This window comes from Syngnathoides biaculeatus, chromosome 10 (genome assembly GCF_019802595.1).
Source record: "Syngnathoides biaculeatus isolate LvHL_M chromosome 10, ASM1980259v1, whole genome shotgun sequence".
Lineage (NCBI taxonomy): Eukaryota > Metazoa > Chordata > Actinopteri > Syngnathiformes > Syngnathidae > Syngnathoides > Syngnathoides biaculeatus.
Window position 1 is genome coordinate 27,020,684 of NC_084649.1, and position 18,912 is coordinate 27,039,595.

An 18,912-nucleotide genomic window follows, 5' to 3' on the forward strand; every position below is an offset into this window, starting at 1 on the left:
GACACATCAATCATTTAGGACGACAAGACTTTCCAATTATCCTTTAAGCACACGCAGGGTGCTTATTTTGAAAATGTTAATGCGGACGACACAAAAGACGCAGGTCCAAGCACCAGGAACAAGCACGCGTGGCAATAATCGTCCCCCCAACCCCCCACCCCCGCTCGTTTTGATGAGCATCTCATTACAATGCGGCGGAAATGGCCGCGAGATGGATGTTTAGAAGCGATTGTGCAGACAAAAGGAGGGCTCGGAGGAGCCTCCCTCCGGCATTCTTTGGCCACTTTGGAGTGGAAGGTTTTAATGGCTTTCCCGCGTTATTCTCCGGTGATTGGGCCTGAAGTCTTGTTTTGGTTGGCACACGGGCCTTCGTGTTGTTATGCTAATTCCCCTGAAGTAGATTGCATCTGTCTGGCGGGCTTGGCTGCTCGCAGGAAGAGCATCAGAACCATAATGAAGCGGTAAGAACAATAGCGCGGCGCGTGCACGGGCGCTCCGAATGACCGCGGCGGTTACCTGAGCAACGACGAGCGCGACGGAAGACGCCGAGCGGTTCCGCGGACCTCGGCTCATTTCACGTTCGCCCATTAGCCGGCGGAGCCGCTCCGGCGTGCGCGAGGGAGGGAGGGAGGCCGTTTGTTCAAAGCGCATAAAGAAGCGGGTAAACAATATAAAGTAGAATCATCGCCTCGGATCCAATTTACATCCGTTGGTGGTGGAAGAACCTTGAATGAATGGCCGACACTTATCTCTTCCTCGCTAACGTGCAATAATGTCACAGGAGCTCGACTTCACACCTACATTTATTAACATTATTATGTCTGTGGCTAAACATTTGACCTTGTACACAGTTTTCAGGAAAATGCGCGAGTCTGATCTAAATCTAGTCGACAACTCGACTTTACTTGTCCGGCTCGATGCTTAAAGCTTCAATTTTAGCTAGTTGGTGACGCACTAACCTGGTATTTGTATAAAAGTACCAATGTCATTTGGGAAAAAAAAAAAAAAACACGTTGATTTTGTTAAGCAACTGTCTGTCAAGAGCCTCTGATACGGGGGCGCACCCAAACGCGGGACTTCGAGGCAGAGGCATAATGTTCAATGTGGTTTATTCCGGAAACTGAGTCATACACAGTGTAGCAGTCCGACAAAGCACAGGCACAAAAACGCCAGCCTAGGCGGGATCCAAAAGACATACCGCAAAGGTTCGATGACTCTGAAGCAAACAAACTCAACAGGACAGGATGAAACAAAAGGGCACAGAATCGCTGTGACGAGGGTTATTCTAATTTACCGTAGAAGTGGAGAGTCCCACAGGCAGCGAATGCAACTCACTAACGCAAGGCAACGAACTGGCAAATGCCAGTGACAAAACCTCCAACTGAATTGCCTGTCTAGTTGCAGTCCGAATGTGAAACAGCGGTGATCGGTGACGAGTGTCACCCCCCAGAGCAGCGGCCTGGCCACGCCCCTCTCGGCAGTGGCCGAGCCTTGCTCATGGCACTGTCCAGAAAAGACCCACCTGACAGCGACTTGTGGTTGACCCAGTTTTGCATCCGCTTCATCCATATTTGGCTAATAAAAAAAAAACAAGCTGGTGCTGGATGAGCATAGCGGTTCGCGTTGCTATTTTCGCTTCTTCTGATCGCCGCTTGGCTCGAAAGACGACGGTGGCTGACCGTGGGACCGGCAGCGAAGAACCTTTACGATGTATAACTTACGTTATAACCTGTCACAATATGGCAGGCAGCCGTTCTATGCCTAACGTGGATTATTGTGTTTTTGTCGGCATCTACAACAGCAGGAGTCCATTTTTTCCCCCATTGCAGTGTGTGCATTGGTCAATCGGCAGGGGTGCAGGTGTGAGTCCCCGACTGTTTGTTTTGTTCACGATTGTTCAATTCAGTCGCATTCCAGAGACCAAACTCCTTGTACAAAACACGATTAAAAATTCATTTGACATGCTTGGCCTCAACAAGTCAATAGCAAATACTCACACCCTCTACCCACTAAAATTGGCCCGCGGGTAAATCCTGACCATCTGGAGTCAGGAATCCACAACGCGGCGCTTTTGTTCCACTGTGAGTCGCAAACGAGCTTCACGGAGCTAATCTTGACCTTTAGTCAACAAAATATGACATCACCAATATGGAAAGGGCAGTTCAGACAATACGAAGACCTCAGACTTGATTAGCACAGCAGGTCTAACCTTCCTCATTCAGGACTTCAACGGGAAATCCCTTCAGTCGCTACTAACTAGCAGTTTCTGTATATATATATATATATGTATGTATTTATATAATGAGCTGTTTCCCACACAATTGTAAACTTGAATTGACGAGCGGCGGCCTTAAATAATGATTCATAAGATCGCACGGCGGCTTCAATTAATTTGCCGACAGCTGCGGCGCATTTAAATCTGACACGGCTGGAAGAATGTGATTATTGTTATTATTATTATTATTATTATTATTATTAGTGAGTGCGTGAGCGGGGCTATCAGAAGCTTGGCTCCCGAGCGCCTCCATCACGGCCTCTCCAGCACAGCCGAGGACTGATTCCGCACAGACCGAGAACGAAGTCCCGCGGAGGACTTCGACCACACTTCAGGCTCAGCGCCGTTCACGTTGTTGTGATTATGGAAGATTGGCTTTTTAATTGCTTGCAAGAAAATAATGAAATTGGGCCGCAGAAGTGCCCGTCCATCAGTCAGGTGTGAAACTGACAAGTCAATATTTGGTTTTGCTCCTCCCTGCTGTTACGTCACAACGTGTCATGGATTCTTCCGACGTACGGCACGCTCAGCTAGACTGGGTGAAGATACAGAGCCACTTTCAAGTGAGTACACTCTGAAAAACAGCCACGAGTCGCTCACCTCCAATCCCCGGCACACCCTTTCGGTTCTACTCCAGGCCGTTCTGTCCCCGACCTCCACCCCCGGTCGTCCTGGTAGTGAAATCCAGATTCTAGCACAAGACAGGACCGACATGTCTAATGGGCGAGAAATAGGGTGTGTAAAGCGTGTGATAATTCTTGGTCCTCATCGCCCAGACAATCTTTTTTTTTTTTTTTACCTCGGGCGTATTTTAAGCGTACTGGTCAAGATAGCGCTACTTGAGTGCGCGTAAAAAGACATCGTTTGCTTTTGACCTTTTCAACATAGAACACGGCGACCGGTGATGACATCATCACCCGAGCTGGGGCCAACACGCCGCCATCTGCTCGGCCCTCGGGGAGTCGGCGGGCCCCCGCGGTCGCCCGTCTGACGTGCCCAAGTCGCGTCGGCGCCGCTAACGAGCGGCCGACGGCTGCCCGGCGGACCCCGTGAATCGCTTTTACCTAAAAGTTCCGTCATCAAATTTGGACGGCGCCTGACCTCAAGAGGGCGGCGGCTGAGCTGGAGTCCATCCCGACTGACTTTGAGGTGTAAGAAACTGGGTAGACCCCCGACTGGTCACCAGGCAATCAAAGGGCACACAAACAACCAATCGCGCTCACCTTGTACACCTATGGGCAATTTAGTGGCTTCCGTGTTAGAACATTTCAACTCGCGCGGGAAGAAACGAGCTGGGATTCGAACCCACAACCTCAGAACTGTGCCGCTAATCTCAGTCACATCCCATTATTCGTTCATAAATCATGGATCACCAAAGGTATTTCCTTCAAGATGATATTTACAAGGTGCTGGATGCTTAACATTCTGTTCGCATCCGAGAATCGTTCCAGTACGTGACTCGAATGTGTAGTTACACAATTCGACCTGCAGATGGCAGTAGTGCGAAGCGAGATCAATTCTGGAGCTGCAGCCACGCTTGTTAAAATATTAAATATGGAGGAGATATGGAAAGCAGTACAATGCAGCTAAAATTAAAAAAAAAATACTGTCAAAAAATAATACAAAACAGTGGATACATAAGGACATTTATGTCATATCTTAAATGTACACCAATCAAAAATGAGCATGATTGTTTTAGGATGCATTTTGTGATGTTGATTTTCTATTGGACAATAGGCAGGTGTACCTAATGAGGTGTCCAAAAATCACTATCACGCGTTTGTGCGGTTGCTTCCTGCACATTTGACGAAACGCTAATTGCGCTTAAAATAATCGTAATAATTAGGATAAAATGCTTTTTTTTTTTTTCCCCCTCACACGGATACAAAGACTGAAGCGTCCGACCATACAAATGCATCACGACCCCTCGAAGCAGCTTGAGGATGACGCCACGGGAGGCGTGCACGACAACTGATGCGCGCGTGTGCGCGCGGAAAGAGAGAGAGAGAGGTGGGGTGAGCATGAGTGTGTGTGAGAGAGAGAGAGAGAGAGAGAGAGAGAGAGAGAGAGAGAGAGAGAGTGGGATCTAATGTTGGCTTGGGGGGGAACATGATCGATGCCACAGCAGCAGCTCGGCGGGAGGGTCACTCGAAGGAAGAGAGGATGCACGCCGCCGCTGAGCGTAAAAGCCACGCACGCACGCACGCGCGCTGACTTGACCGGAAGTCCCCATCCGCGAGTCCAGGTCTTCTTTCAAGGTGAGTGCTCGCGTTTGGAGGAAGTTTTTTTTTTTAAATGTAAGTTTGGTCATGAGACAAGTAGTCTGGGTTGATGTTCAGCGGCTTGGTTTGGGGAATGTGCGGATTCTTTGCTGTCTGGGGACCCCCCCACCCCACCCCACCCCACCCCCTCCCGAGCTCCCAATATGTGCATTGATTAATCACCGACGTGCCTGAGGGGTAGACCCACTGGGAGCGCCGGGACGGATATGAATAACTGCACAGTACAGCGGCAAGCGGTGCACGTCCGCGTGTGCATTTCGAGGGGATTTGCATCCCTTTTTCAACTCCTCTCTCTTCCTGCGAGCGGTCCCTCTCGTGGGTCGGCCTTATCTGGACCGGCCAGTTGGAGCCGCTTCTATTCTTTTTCCTCTCGGAACCCCCCCACCCCACCCCACCCCACCCCCCAGAGGGGCTCGCGCCTCTGCCGAAGAGGAGAGGAGGCGAGCTTTGGACCTCAGCCGTCTTTCCCCGCCGCAGCACTTTTATCAGTCGCCTTCTAATTTTAGAATTCCAATGAGCAGAAATGTGAATGGGATCTGGGATCTGGGATCTGGGATCTGGGATCAGCGCTGTGCGGCGCAGGCGTCTTGGGATGGATTTTATGCTGCAGGTCCAAGTACTTGCCCAATTACGCTTCTTGTTTTTTTTTTTTTTCTTTCCTCCCAGAAGTTATTTCATGTACATTTCAAGTGACATAAAATAGATTTTTAGTTTTTTTTCATCAACATTTGGCCCAAAATCAAGATATCCACTTCCATGTGCACGCTGCTGTAAATTGTAATTTATAACAGAATTTTGCATTTCATAAATTTGAAAAGAAGGAGGTTGTAACGTTAACAACAAAAAAAGGTCATACTTAAAAAAAAAAGGAATTTAATGTGATAATTCATGTTTTGTAAAACAAAAATTAAGTATGGCGGCACGGTGATGCAACTGTTTAGAGCATCTGCCTCACAGTTCTGAGGACAAGCGTTCAATTCCAGCCCTCCCTGTATGGAGTTTGCATGTTCTCCCCGTGCCTGCGTGGGTTTTCCCCGGGTGGGCACTCCGGTTTCCTCCCACATCCCAAAAAGATCCAACATGAATCGGACACTCTAAATTGGCCCGTCGGTGTGATTGTGAGCGCGACACTTTGTCTCAATGTGCCCTGCGATTGGCTGGCGACCAGTTCAGGGTGTACCCCACCCTGCTGCCGAATGACTTCTGGGATAGGCTCCAGTGCTCCCCGCGACCCTCGTGAGGATGAGCAGCTCAGAAAAATGAATGGATGAGGTTACAGCCTGTCATATTTTTATGACGAGGTGGAAAAGCAAGATGAAAAAAGTCAATTTTTACGAGTTCTTTGCCCATTTCCAAGATCTGGCGATATCTAGTCTCACGCGTCTTTTTTCTCTTCACACGAGCACGATGCATTTCCTACTCACGAGCAAGACGTCTGAATTTTGTCCCTTGTAGACTCGATCCAGCCCGTGCAACTATGTCACTTGACATACACGATATAATTTCTTTTCCCGGCTCCACCAGTGGTATTGAATTCAAACGGGAAAAACGACTGAAAAGAATGGCCGCGCATATAAAGTACAATCAATAAACAAACACCAAAGCATAAACGGTCAAACGAAGCATTCGTTCCATTTTTTTTTTTTTTTTTAAAGTCATTGCGAGCACACGGCCTCCCGGCGAGAGTTTGTTATTTTGTCGTCTTGGCCCCTGGAGGTGACACGAAACGACTTATGGGGGTGGGGGTGGGGGGGGGGTTGAAGTCCTTGAGAACATCTGTCCGTGTCAATCTGGGCGAAGGCGCCGTCGGCGCTGCCCATTAAGAGAGGGCGAGATCCAAAACCAATAGCGAGGTAGCACCAATCAGTGGCAATGATGCAGGAGGCGTTCAAATACAAGAGGCGTGGTGGGGGGGGGGGGGGTCGCCTTGATATGGGTCAGCGGCACAGGCGAGTGCATCAGTGCATCCAGTGAATTAGTGTAGGTAACACAATTACATGGCGTGTGAGCGCACGGCGGCGACTACCGCGACTGCACTCGTGCCCGAGACCCCCGCCTGTTACCCCCTCCCCCCCCCGGAGCATCCACACCTCCCCCACCGAGAGGCTGATTAAAAACGACCGTTGGGAGGCTCCAAGCCCGGGGAGGGCCGGGAAGAGTGTCGACGTATTAGCGTAACATTAAGTACGCCTGCCTAATTTCATAACGCACAATGCAGGAGATTGACCTGTGAAGAAAAGCGCGGAAAAGTACGGACGCAGGCGGACGTTTTTAACACGCGGGATTGGGAGCGTTTCTCATTCTGGGGCAGAGGGGAAGGCTTCCATTGTGACGGCAGAAAGGAGCACTTTTGTTTGAAAAAATTTGGAGTGGAAAAGGAAAAAGCCCATTTCGAACACATCCATTCATTTTGACAATGTCAGAGAGGCCGCACACCATGACGGAAAAAAAAAAACTTGCGTCTTACTGCTGTTATCGTACGTGGTGTACGCGAGACGACCAACGTACTGTCACCGACAACCCCGATTATTATAGTCTGCTATGTGTGCGTTTTTATTTTCCTTTCATACTTTTACGTTACCATGATGCGGTTCTTTTGTGATGTGGAATTCTGGAACGTTCCGAGAGGTGCCTATATAAGAAGACTGAGAAGGACCGTCAACAGAACTTCTTACCACCACTTTTTGGACAAGTAGACAAGTACACGTCACACTGCATCCTGCCTTTCATTCTTGGACATTCGCCTGGTTGTTCAACTCTGGTGACGATTCATAGCTTGGCTCAGCTACTCGGTCTTTGAACTTCTATTCTGTGTTGATTGTTTTATTTTTGTGTTGTGTTGTTGTGTGTGTGTGTGTGTGTGTGTGTGTGATTAAATTGTCTTAAAGGCAATACAACTGCTTTGTCATATTTTGCTGGTTTGAGCTTGGGGATTTTAGTCTACATTCACGCGTAACAAGTCTGTCGTAGTCCTAAAACTGACGTGAGGGAGGCAGCGCAGAGCCACGGGGCGTCCAAAACACAAAGAAGAAGACAGAGGAGCGGCTCGGCCAACGTTTGTGAGTGTACCTTACTGAACGTGGTTTATATTTACGTTTGCAACGGTATTTCTTTCCGTGTATTTGTGTAGCCCACTTGAAAGTGTGGCAAGGAAGTGAAGAAACGGGTCCGAGCGGGGTGGAGGAGTTGGCAGAAGGCGTCTGGTGTTTTATGTGACAGAAAAGTCTCCGCTAGGATGAAGGGCAAAGTTTAGAAAACCGGCCATGATGGACGGATTAGAGACGGTGGCGCTGAAGAGACAACAGGAAGCAGAACTGGAGGTAGCAGAAATGAAGATGCTGAGGTTGTCGCTTGGAGTGAACAAGTTGGATAGGATTTGAAATGAGCTCATTAGAGGGGGGGACGACCAAAGTTGGATGTTCTGGAGACAAAGTTCGATCGAGAGAGCAGACTTCGATGGTTCGGTCGTGTCCAGAGGTGAGAGAGGGAGGAAATTGGTAGGACGGTGGTAAGGATGGAGCTACCAGGGAAGAGAGTGAGGCAGAGGAAGACCAAAGAAAAGAAAAGGTGGATGGACGTCGTGAGGGAGGACATGAGGACATTTGGGGTTAGACAGGAAGATGCACGAGATGGACAAAGATTACACACTGTGGCGACCCCGAATGGGACAAACCGAAAGGAAAAGAAGAAGATTTGTGTAGCCTGCTTACTTCAATAGCACAAATTATAACGTGCTACACGAGGATGATCGGATCGTGCCATATTTATTCTGGGACAGGGCGAACATAGCCATCGCTCCGTTTCATGTCACGATCACGGAATCCGTGGTTTAGCCGAGCGTTATAAGCGACTGCGATCGTAAATAGTGGACAGGTTTAACATTTGCAATCGTCGGCAGGAAGGGGGAACAAAAAAAAATCAGACCACAGGATAATCACCCAAGATAATCACATATTCAGGGGGCCTTGCCTTCCTGCCTTTGATTAGAAGAACGCAAAAATCCTCAAATTAGGGCCGATTATCAGTATGCATAAACCCCGAGTTTAGCCTTCCAATCGCGTGATTGAAAAACAGCAACGGCAAAAGCATGTCATGAGCACATTCATAGACGGGGGGGGTAACACCCCGAGTGGCTAACGGTTAGCCACTAGCCTGAGCTAACAAGCGCCGAGTTAACTCCGCGGGCCAAACCAGGCTCCACCTGACACCGATGTTATCGTGGAACGTGAGGATGGCCACCCCCGAATGGACCACCCATCCTACCTGAGCATCACATGCACACTTTGTTGTTTAACAATGCCAAAATCAATTTGTGGGCGAGGCGGTGACAAACGAGAGGCGTGCGTAAAACGTGCGGCTCACCTGGCAGACGCCAGTCGCCAGCGGTGCGCTCTGGCGGCGCGTCGACGGCTAACACGCCATCCGGATCGTTCGGGCAAACAAGCAACAAAACGGCAAACACAACAAAAGAGAGCAAAGTAACCTGGCTAATTCCTGAAGCGGCTCCTCTGGGGTGTCGGGACGGTGGCACAGTTGGGTAATCTCCTTTTCTTTTGATTCGCACTCCTAGAGTTCATCCCCCGGCGAATGTTTCAACTTCATACGGCGCGACGAGCAACCCGACGTTCAAACCCAAGTCTTTAATTCAAAAGTCATGTTTTGGGAACGTAAAGGAATGCAAATATTGGCGGCGGCGACTTTGCGAGAGCTTTTCATACAACTGCACGGAAATGAATTCCATCCGTTGACTGATTTGCATCGACCGCCGCAGAGGCACCGTTGGGCGATCGCGTCACAACAATGACAATCGCCATAACCCCGTTTTGCACTTCCTGCTCTCCTGTGGCCCCCGTTGACGCTTGAGACCTGCCGAATGACGGACTGCAGCCGCTTTTAATCCGCCGTTGCGGAGTTCTCACGAGAATTTAGCCGGACTTACCTTAAAACCTTAACCTTAAAAGTCATTTTAGTCATAGAACTGAAGGCGAACGTCATCTTTGGCCACGTGGAAATTATAACAAACACCTAACATTTCTAAATTCCTTTTTTTTTTTTTTTTTTTTAAATTCACTCTTCAAAGGAGAGGTATTTAGCCCCCGACCCCCCCCCACCTCCCAACTCTTGCGGATGTAGAACTTCATCCTCAACAGAGTCTGTCCGACTACTTCATCTAACAATTAAGTAGGTACCGCGTATAGCACGCTAATGCGAATCTGCATATCTGACAAAACTCAATGCAGCTCTGCTTACCTTTTAGGTTTGGCATCTCACTTGTGCGGGATGTGGACGTTTCTGCGTGCTCGTGGCTCTGAATCGTAATGTTTCTCACAATGTAGTCGTGACGTTACTTGAAAGTGACACCGGATCTTTACTGAGCCTGTCTGATCATGGAAAAATGTTCCGCGGCGGCTTGTATTATGTCACCATTTGTCATAACTCCGAACGGCTCAAGTTTCACAAATAGGCAGATTAAAGATTTACTTGGTCTATTAATTTCACATCGGAAAAGACGCAAATTTGCCCGAATATGTCCCCCTGTAAGTGCAGCTTACCTCTCTCTTGTTTTTGTGATGCCTGCGAGAGAGCAGAAGCAGCTTTTTTTTTTTTTTTTTTAAATTAGATTCAAAGATTTACAAGTTTTCATCTTCCTGAACTCAAGGAAACGTTCCAAAGACCGCCTTGTCGGCGGCTAAATAAAAGTGACCCTGTGAATAAGACAAGTTTTCTTCATTGTCTTCGCATGATTCCAATTAGAAAGCATGCCGAGCCGACCGGCATCTATAAAAGTTTGTATTTCATACAACTACACAGAAACTTCTTTGTCCAGAAAGACGCCAACTTCACCGTTTAGCTTCGCTTCGGAGCGCATCGCGTTCGGTTGAAATACACGACGGCTAGTTCGCGGATCAATACGACCACAAAAGCCCACAAGACTTTGCTCGGGTCACGGTATGAAAACAACAGGAAAGCCTCTCCTGGAGAAGTTTGAACGTGCGCTAACACGGGAGATAGTCGCTTTCCCCGTCAGTGGCCAATCCCAGAAGACCGGCGTCAACACCAGATGGGATTTGAGCAAGCGGGTCCAGCAAATGTCGATCATTCCCGACACCTTCTTTTCTTTGGTTTCCCTGGCGGGACTCTTGTTCAGAATCTTCAACTTCACAACATTTCTCAGCACTACTTGAGAGAATTAAGAGAGGAGACGCGAGTCCGGCAGGGGAATTAAGCGACAATCCGGGTTGGGCCGGCCGAGCGGACCAGAGCGACAGTCGGGGGAGATAATCCGGGTTGATGCTCGTATTTGCACAGCCTCGGGACGAGTGGCCGCCGCGGTGGCGTTTGCCGTGAGGATTAAGCGCTAAAAAAACCGCTTTGGGAGGGGCGGATTCTTCGTGGCCTCGCGATCTGCAGGAGGCAGGAAGTCACCGCCGTCGCTGGTCCTATCCAATAACATAGATTGATGACATCAATCATTTGCAAGCGATTGCGATACTGCTTGCGTCATTAGTATTATAATCACACCAGTACCGATGGGAATGTACTGCTTTGTGATTCTTCCAGAATTCCTTCACAAAGTATCGTGACACAATTAGTATCGTTAGTATCCGATAATTTGCATTGGAATACCATCAGTATTGTGATATCACTGACGTCGGCAAAAAATACCAGGTTACGATCAGTATCGTTCGTAAAGTATGAAGACTTTTTGTAACATAATAAGTATCAGCACAGTTGGGAAGATATCGTGATAGGATCAGTACCCTCGACCACCTTTCATGACTCGACCATTATCATGAACGAAGTACAGAAATACTATCAGTATCCTTAGCAAAGGTCTGTATTGGGAAAGTAGTATCAGTACAGTTGTTATCATGATTATCACATTGTCAGTATCACTTGGATTGTACTAATATTGATATCTTTAGGAACATATTCTGATCCTCCCAGTATCCCTGTATTAAGTATTGTGATCCCATCAGGGGTCATGGTCATAGGATTTTATTATGATACGATCAGTATCGTTAGTACTGTGATTATGTCATTATCATTGGGAATAAATTGTGATACTATCCCCCTCCTTGGCGAAATATCATGTCGCTACAAGCATTGTTGGAAAAAGCATCTGAAGTATTATTAGTATCCTGGTACTATTTCTGTCGCGGCGCTTGCTTGCCGTTCTCCGTCTGTCTGTAAGTCAGTAAATGATTGGTCGGCAGTCAAGTTCGCAGCTGTTCCTTTGCACCGTAATTCCTCGCCAAGCCAAAGGGGGGACCAAGCCGAGGCTTCCTCAGAATAGCGCCTTTGATTTTGCCTGCGTGCGGCGGCGGCGCGGGATTTATGGATTTATGGACATATGCGCGTCTTCACGGCTTCACGGGGATGCGCGACAGCGCCGGGGTTTGATTATTTTTCCTCGCTGGGGTGCAGTCGCTGCCAAACGTAATGGATTTCCCCCCGGCAGGTCCCGATGATTTATGCATGCGAAGGCAACGCGGCCCAGCGAGCACGTAACCGAATCAGTCTGGGTGGAAATGTATCATTGTTCAACACGAGAGCAGACTGTCGACTCGGGCCAAAAGTAGAGAATCTCAAAGCCTGACGAGCAACTGAGCCTAATAAAAATGGCTGTTAGGGTCTTGCGTCGGTACACAAGTACAAAGTAGCGCTCGTCTTCGGATCGGAGCGAGGTTATCACGTTTGAGTCGGTCCTCGGTTTTCAATGCGGTTCGACTCCTACGGCGGCGACCTAGCTTGAATTTGTACGTCAGCCTTAGACTCGCGCTGCACTCTTAACTGCTCGAAGTGAAGACGACGCTGCATCTCGCGCATCTGTGACTCTCCGAAAGGAATCGTTCTTATTAACCGAATGTCTCTTGTTCTTCCTTCTTTTGTTCTGAATGTTGTACCAGGGCGCTACTGACTGCCGTTGCACACTTGGCCAGTAAAGCTGATTCTGATTCTGATCACTTGGTCCTGGGTATATCCTGCCTCTTGCTCAAAAAGTCAGCTGCAATCAGGGTTCAGTTCACCCGTGACCCTAATAAGGAGAAGCGGTATCGGAAACGGATGGACGGAAGAATCTCAAAGGCAGGGCCCGTCAGTACAAAGAACTTTTGCAGTCGTGCTGGTCTTCAGGTGCTGAATTATAGAAGAGCCTCATCGGGGGGAAGGGGACACAGAACCGGAGGTGACTTTGACTTTCCATCCTGTCGCTCACCCGGTATGCAACGCGAGGGTCCCGCTCGAGGTCACCATTAACCGGGGAGGACCGACAATGAGATTTATGGACAGAGCCCGGGAAAGAGGGATGGGAGGAGAAGGGCCACGCGTGGCCAAATCCGACTTTGGCAGCCGTGCCCTTCATCTTTTCCTAACGGCAATTTCAGATACAGTCCTGGATCTGCATGTATAATGCATGCGGGCGCAGATAATGGCATGCGATGCTGGGGGGTGGGGGGTTGGGGGGTGGGGGGGGGGGGGGGGGGGGGGGGGGCTGGGGTTTACCGCCCGTGTTGTGGCGATGTGTCGGAATTGTCCCCCCGTGTCGCATTCGCCTCGGCCCCGGCTCCCTTCGAGCGTTCTCCGCTTATTAGGAGCCGAGCGCCTTGCCGTGACACAGTGCCATTTTAGCGCTCGCTCCCGCCAGACATCCGATGCCGCGCTAGCGTTGAGATTAGTAGTAGCGGGTGCCGTGGGGGAAGGGGGGGGGGGCGGTGGTTGTTGAAGCTCACGCAGTCTGCGCTGACCAATAAAAAGCCGCCGGTGGGGAATGAAAACAGGCAATCGCAGCTTTTATTTGTCGGAGAAGGGGAAAAAGAAAACAAAATCACGGCGCCACATCCAAGCGTGCCAAGCTATGAGCGCATAGATGCTCGTTACGTCCCATTGCTTTGTTTGCATCCCATGTGATTAATCTGCTTTGCTGTCGGCCATAAGTGTGAGGTATGATGCTGTTCGGACGCGAATGATGATCACACGCGTGCACACAACATGCCTTAAAATGATTTAGAAAAGATTAAATGCTAATTTAGTGCACTTCATCTCTGTAGCTAACAAACGTGCTCTACTGGATTGAAATCCTTTTGAAGACACTCTGAACATAGGTCCAAATTTAAACATTCAATTCAGTGATTCTTTTGTTTGCCACTAGAGGGAGCGTGCGTTCCAGATTAGCAGAAGTACAGCGTATGTCCCATCGATGAGGTCATTACTGTCATGGCGCGTTTGGCATTGAAACTCAAGTCTCCTGCCGGATGATAAACTTCTTCAAGAGAATTCGCTTCGAGCGGCGCGGTGGAGCAACTGGTTAGAGTGTTGGCCTCACAGTTTTGAGAACCAGGGTTCAACCCCCCCAACGTGGAGTTTTTGCATGTTCTCCGCATGCCTGTGTGGCTTTTCTCCGGGGACTCCGCTTTCCTCCCACATCCTAGACTCTAAATTGCCCCAAGGTGTGATTGTGAATGCGATTGTTGTCCAATGTGCCCTGCGATTGGCTGGCAACCTGTTCAGGGTGTAATCCCGCCTCCTGCCCAAAGATAGCGAGGATTTCCTCCGCAACCCTCGTGAAAATAATTGAATCGAAAGATCGCTTCGTAGCCATTGCCACATTCTGGCCACAACATTTTCCATCAGCCGTTTCACGTTTCCTTTTTATCCTTCACCACCTTTTGAATATTTGAAGTTGCGTAGCGTGTAATCACGCCAGTACGTTGGGAGTTAACTTTTCACCGGAATCCCAAGCTTCAAGTAAGGTGTTGCACGTGTACAGTGCCTTGAACGAATATCCGATGTATTCAACCGAAAAATTCACCGTGTATTTAAATTGCGATATAGCGCAGGACTGCTGTCATGAATTTTTTCAATATAAGTTGCTTGGAAAAGTCGTGAAAACGAGCGACAAATGTTAAGACACTACGCTAGCAAAAAGGTCCACTTTTCATAGTCAGCATCAGCCTCAGGAATGTACTTACGGAAGTGAAACGGAACAGCCGTTAGCTTTGAATTTCATGTCGTCGGCTTTACTTGGCTTTCTACTTGTTGCTATAAGCGGAATTCTCGGTTCCTGAAAAATATTTGCATATACGAGCCGTGCCCACTGGGCCGTTTGATTGACAAACAAGGTACTGACGACACGGGGGGGGGGGGGGGAGACAAGAACCGGAACGAGGCATCCGGACAGACTAGCACGACGGGAATTAATAAGGATTAAGAGACGCGTCTTTTCATACGCTGTTAATTTCACAATTGAATCACCGCTTTGCATTAAATCTGAATTTAACACCCCGCTGGCCACAATGCAGACAGAATGCTGATATAATGAAAAGGAACCAGAAGCCAAATGTCATGAATTTCATTGTGTGGCAACAGTGCACATATCCTGTGGGGGTGTCTGCAGCGCGAGCATTCACGCTACGCGTTGTGTCCTCCGAGGCTCGTCTGGGCCCCACACACGAGCGTGGCCCTGGGCTGCCGCCATGGCGATAAAACACGGCGCAGCGCTCCTCTTCCTAATAAGCCCGCCTCCCTCGCCGTGATCCAATACGACGTCCGCTCCAAAAGTCAGCGCTAATAAAGACGCCGTTTTCCGCGCCCTAATTCCCCCGACGCGGCCCCGCCAAGGTTATCGGCCCGTGCGGTTCTTCCGCTCCGCCCGTTTGACCTACTTCTGTCTCCGCGACATTGTAAACAGATCCGCTGATTGCCTTCATTTATTCATTTGGAAGTGAAGTCGTGTCGAGGCCGGCGGCCTCCCGGCTCGCTCGTCTGCAACGTCGTACAGCGGCTACCGCCGTCGCGTGAGCATTTACGGCAAAACCCAGACGGAAATATCCCGTCAGGCCGTACTGCACGCAGACGTGACGGAAGGCCCATTTCAGGCGGGCTCAGGCAACTCTGAAATTTACACTAAAAGAAAACAGCCAAAGCTTTTCACCAATTCCAGAACATTCCCTATCCCTAACCGAACACTACGCGATATACTTTGGTCCAAATACCCCAAGAATACTTTACACACAAATGAGTCTCGAAAGCGACTGCACTGTACTACGTTTCATCCATTAAAAGTAACGACGCTCGACGTAGTTGAATCCATATTAAATTAACACAGTAAACGCTTTTGCTTCCCACGGGCATCGTCTGGCGTCGGCACTCCTTGTTTGAGATGAGCGGGACGGGCTTCTGCCACCCACCCACACCCGCTAATCACCAAATGCCCCAAAACTGACTTCGGGTCTTTCCTGGCAACAATAGCGCTTGTCTGTGAATCCTCATCTGTGCAACTCGGTTTACCTTTTGACCTTGACGTGATAAGGAGAGCTGCCACACCTTTTTTTTGGGGGGGGGGGGGGGCTTTGCGAGTGTCTCTGCACCATGTTTGTGTTTGCACGTTCGGGAGTGAAATTGCGCAAAGACACACAAAGACGCGGTGGAGTGGATGGAACGGGGCCTGCGGACGTGCTCGCTTCTTTCCACGTTTGGCCCACGCGGAAGACGCTGGTCGATCCCATTGGTTTGCGACTGGTTGTCATGGTAACAAAATCCCGACGCGCCATCGGCCCAGCAGGACATGGGTCGTGGGGCGGGGCAGACAAGTGCATGAGACAGAAATGTCAAGAAAATCTTTTTTCGACAAATGAACTACGATCATGTCTGATTCTTGATCCTTGTCAAAACACATGAGAGAGAGCTTTTTGAAATTGTGAAAATGTTGATAACGTGTCACTTTCGAAACACGCCACGACGCTCCCGAAATTGCGTTCAGAAGATGGCAGCGGTCCGACTAATGTCAGTGTTCTCCGCCTGCCGCTTTATCAAAGCAATCATGACTTATGAGTCTTTGCCTCACTCGCGCTCGCCAGGGCGGAGGAGCGAGAAGCCGGAGGATCATTTGGCACACGGCGAGACTTTTCAGGGGCGACCCGTCTTGAAAAGTTACAAACAAGCGGCGTTGCGAGGGAAAAGTGGCCGTTTTGCGCCCCGGACGCCTTGTAATCACCAGAACAGAAGTTGTTGTGATGGCTGCCGTCCGCTCACTTTTCCGCCCCCGTGATTTTCGTGTTGTTATTGCTTGGCGCGGCCTCATAAATCCAGGCCATGCGGAACAGCAGTGGCAAAGAGAAATGAGGAAAAAAAAAAAAAAAAGTTATTTTATCACCTCCGACGCCCGTGACAATGACTCCTGTTGTTGACTAAGCGTGACGGCTGAGCTGCAGCTTCTGACCTTTCGGAGAGATAAAACCGCGTAGTCTGCCCACGGTGTTCATTATCTCAAACGAATCCAAGATAAAGTCTTCTTTAAACTTGCTTCTAAACTTCTGTGCCTAAATAGATGGAGGGCTAGTCAGAAGCTAAGGCTACATGATAACTAGTAACACAACTCACCTGTTTGAAAACAGCTTATTTGAATGAACTTGTCTGATCATTTCATCGTGCCAGGAACCCGTTGCCATAGATGCTAACGCTAACAGAAGATGGGTGGTTGTGTTGGTACTAGTGTGCCTCGAGAAATTAGTGGATTGTACTCGCCATACAGCAGAATTTTAGCTTTGTGCCGAGATTGCACTTAGCAAGTAAATTTGGGAGCTAATTGTGAAGACAACAATAATCTCAATGCATATAGCTTTTGTGCCATTTTTCTAATGTAAAATATGCGCCTTGTCTCAGTAACGCACTAAAGCCGCTGATCGGGACTCCAATAAAAGGCACTCTCGTCCTTTTCAAACCAGCACCACGTAACTTTCCAGCTGTCATTTAATGTTTCTTTCACTCTTCTTCATCATTTAATGAAGAGCATCTAAACATTTTAGTGCACGGGAATGTTTCTATTAGTACCCGACAAAACATAAACGCAAGCGCAGGAGGTGTCCACAAATGGATGTTAAGTGTGCTGGAGTGCTGAATGGAAAACCTGCAATAATTCCATCCAAAACAAACAAACAAAAAGGTCGGCCCCAGAGCTACGGAAGGATCATTTCCCCACTAATGTTACTGCAGTCGCACACAGCACTCCGCGTAGAAATGGAGGAAGACGTAATGTCCCAATTTAATGTTTAACAAGGAAGATGAAGTGCAAAGCCTACGATCGATCCCAAACAGCATGCCTAGCACGAGGTAACGTATTAAGGGCAGCTCATTTCATGTAGCCCTAGCTGCTAATGTATTGCAATCCCGTAACTCTGCGAGTGGTTAAGCAAAGAAACATCCGCTGGTGCGCTTTCATCCAATTTACTGAACAAACAGTAAGAAAACGAGCACTTGATGATCAAAGTCACAGATACTACGCTAGAACGTGAGGATTTGAACCCCAAGTGAACAAAATAGGTGGAGCACTCAATTCTAAAAATATTTGCCAGCTGTAGCCCTAGCATCGCGTAATTCTTTCTTCTTTGTACATTTTGAAAGAAGAGCGTAATTTACCACATCTGGGAACTCATTTAAAGAAAAAGAAAAACGTGTCCTCGCTGTCGCTGCGTTAGCACAATAAAAGCACAAACAACGCATCGTCATTGCAATCAAATTTTTTGACTGAGCTGTCAAAGTGACGCACGCGGACCGGCAAACAAACAATCCTCGCCCCCCGCCCCCCTCCCCGAACCTTTCGCTTCATCTCCGATGGCAGATGGGTCAAGCTAACGAGCCCAAAGGACCCCTTCTGTTCCACGAATGATGGCGCCGCAGAAGTCCCGACAGCAGTTCACTGCGCTGCAATCCAAATAGACGCATTTGGAGGGGGGTTGGTTCCCGTCCAGGTGCGGGGTGGGCGGTGGGGGGGGGGGTTTGTTTGCACAACGCGTGAGGCCCGCTCGTCCTCCCCCCCCGCATACCTCGCGTCAGACGTCCGGGCCTGGAGCGTGCGCGAGCGGCGAGGCGGACTATTTTGGGGGGGGGGGGGGGGGACGCGAAGGGCGGCTCCGTAATCCACGGCAAACGGCGAGCGGCACGACCCCCGCGCTTCAGACGTGACCGGAACCGGCCCAGGAGGAATGGATGAAACCACCGGACCGGCGCTTCCCGTTTTATCCCGTTTTTCTTTTTCTTCTGCTGTTTACGAAATGCTCAGTGGGTTTGAGCACCGAGTTAACCTCTCGGGGGGCTTAAGTCGTTTAAGGCCACTTCAAAACTGCCTTCATGCACATTTTTATTATTATGCGGGCGGCTTTAGCATCTCTGGAGCACTGACCTTTTTTTTAAAATTATTATGATTAGACCTGGTTTGGACGATCACGCGCGATGCAACAAAACTTTGACCGTGCCATACCAGAAGTCGTCTTCGACACTTCATGATCCCAGCAAAATAAAACACTTATCAAGCATACTTTAGATATACGTACTTCATGTAAACTGTCCATTACTGGT

General features: G+C 49.0%; 1 protein-coding gene across 1 annotated transcript in view; it reads left to right on the plus strand.

The window, feature by feature from the left end:
* Positions 1 to 7,490: 7,490 nt before the first annotated feature.
* Positions 7,491 to 18,912, plus strand: part of LOC133507085 (plexin-A2-like) — a 98,753-nt gene continuing 87,331 nt past the window's right edge. Inside the window, exon 1 of the mRNA XM_061831703.1 lies at positions 7,491 to 7,616. The gene's annotated coding sequence lies outside the window, so the exon portion shown is untranslated. The remainder of the gene's footprint in view (positions 7,617 to 18,912) is intronic.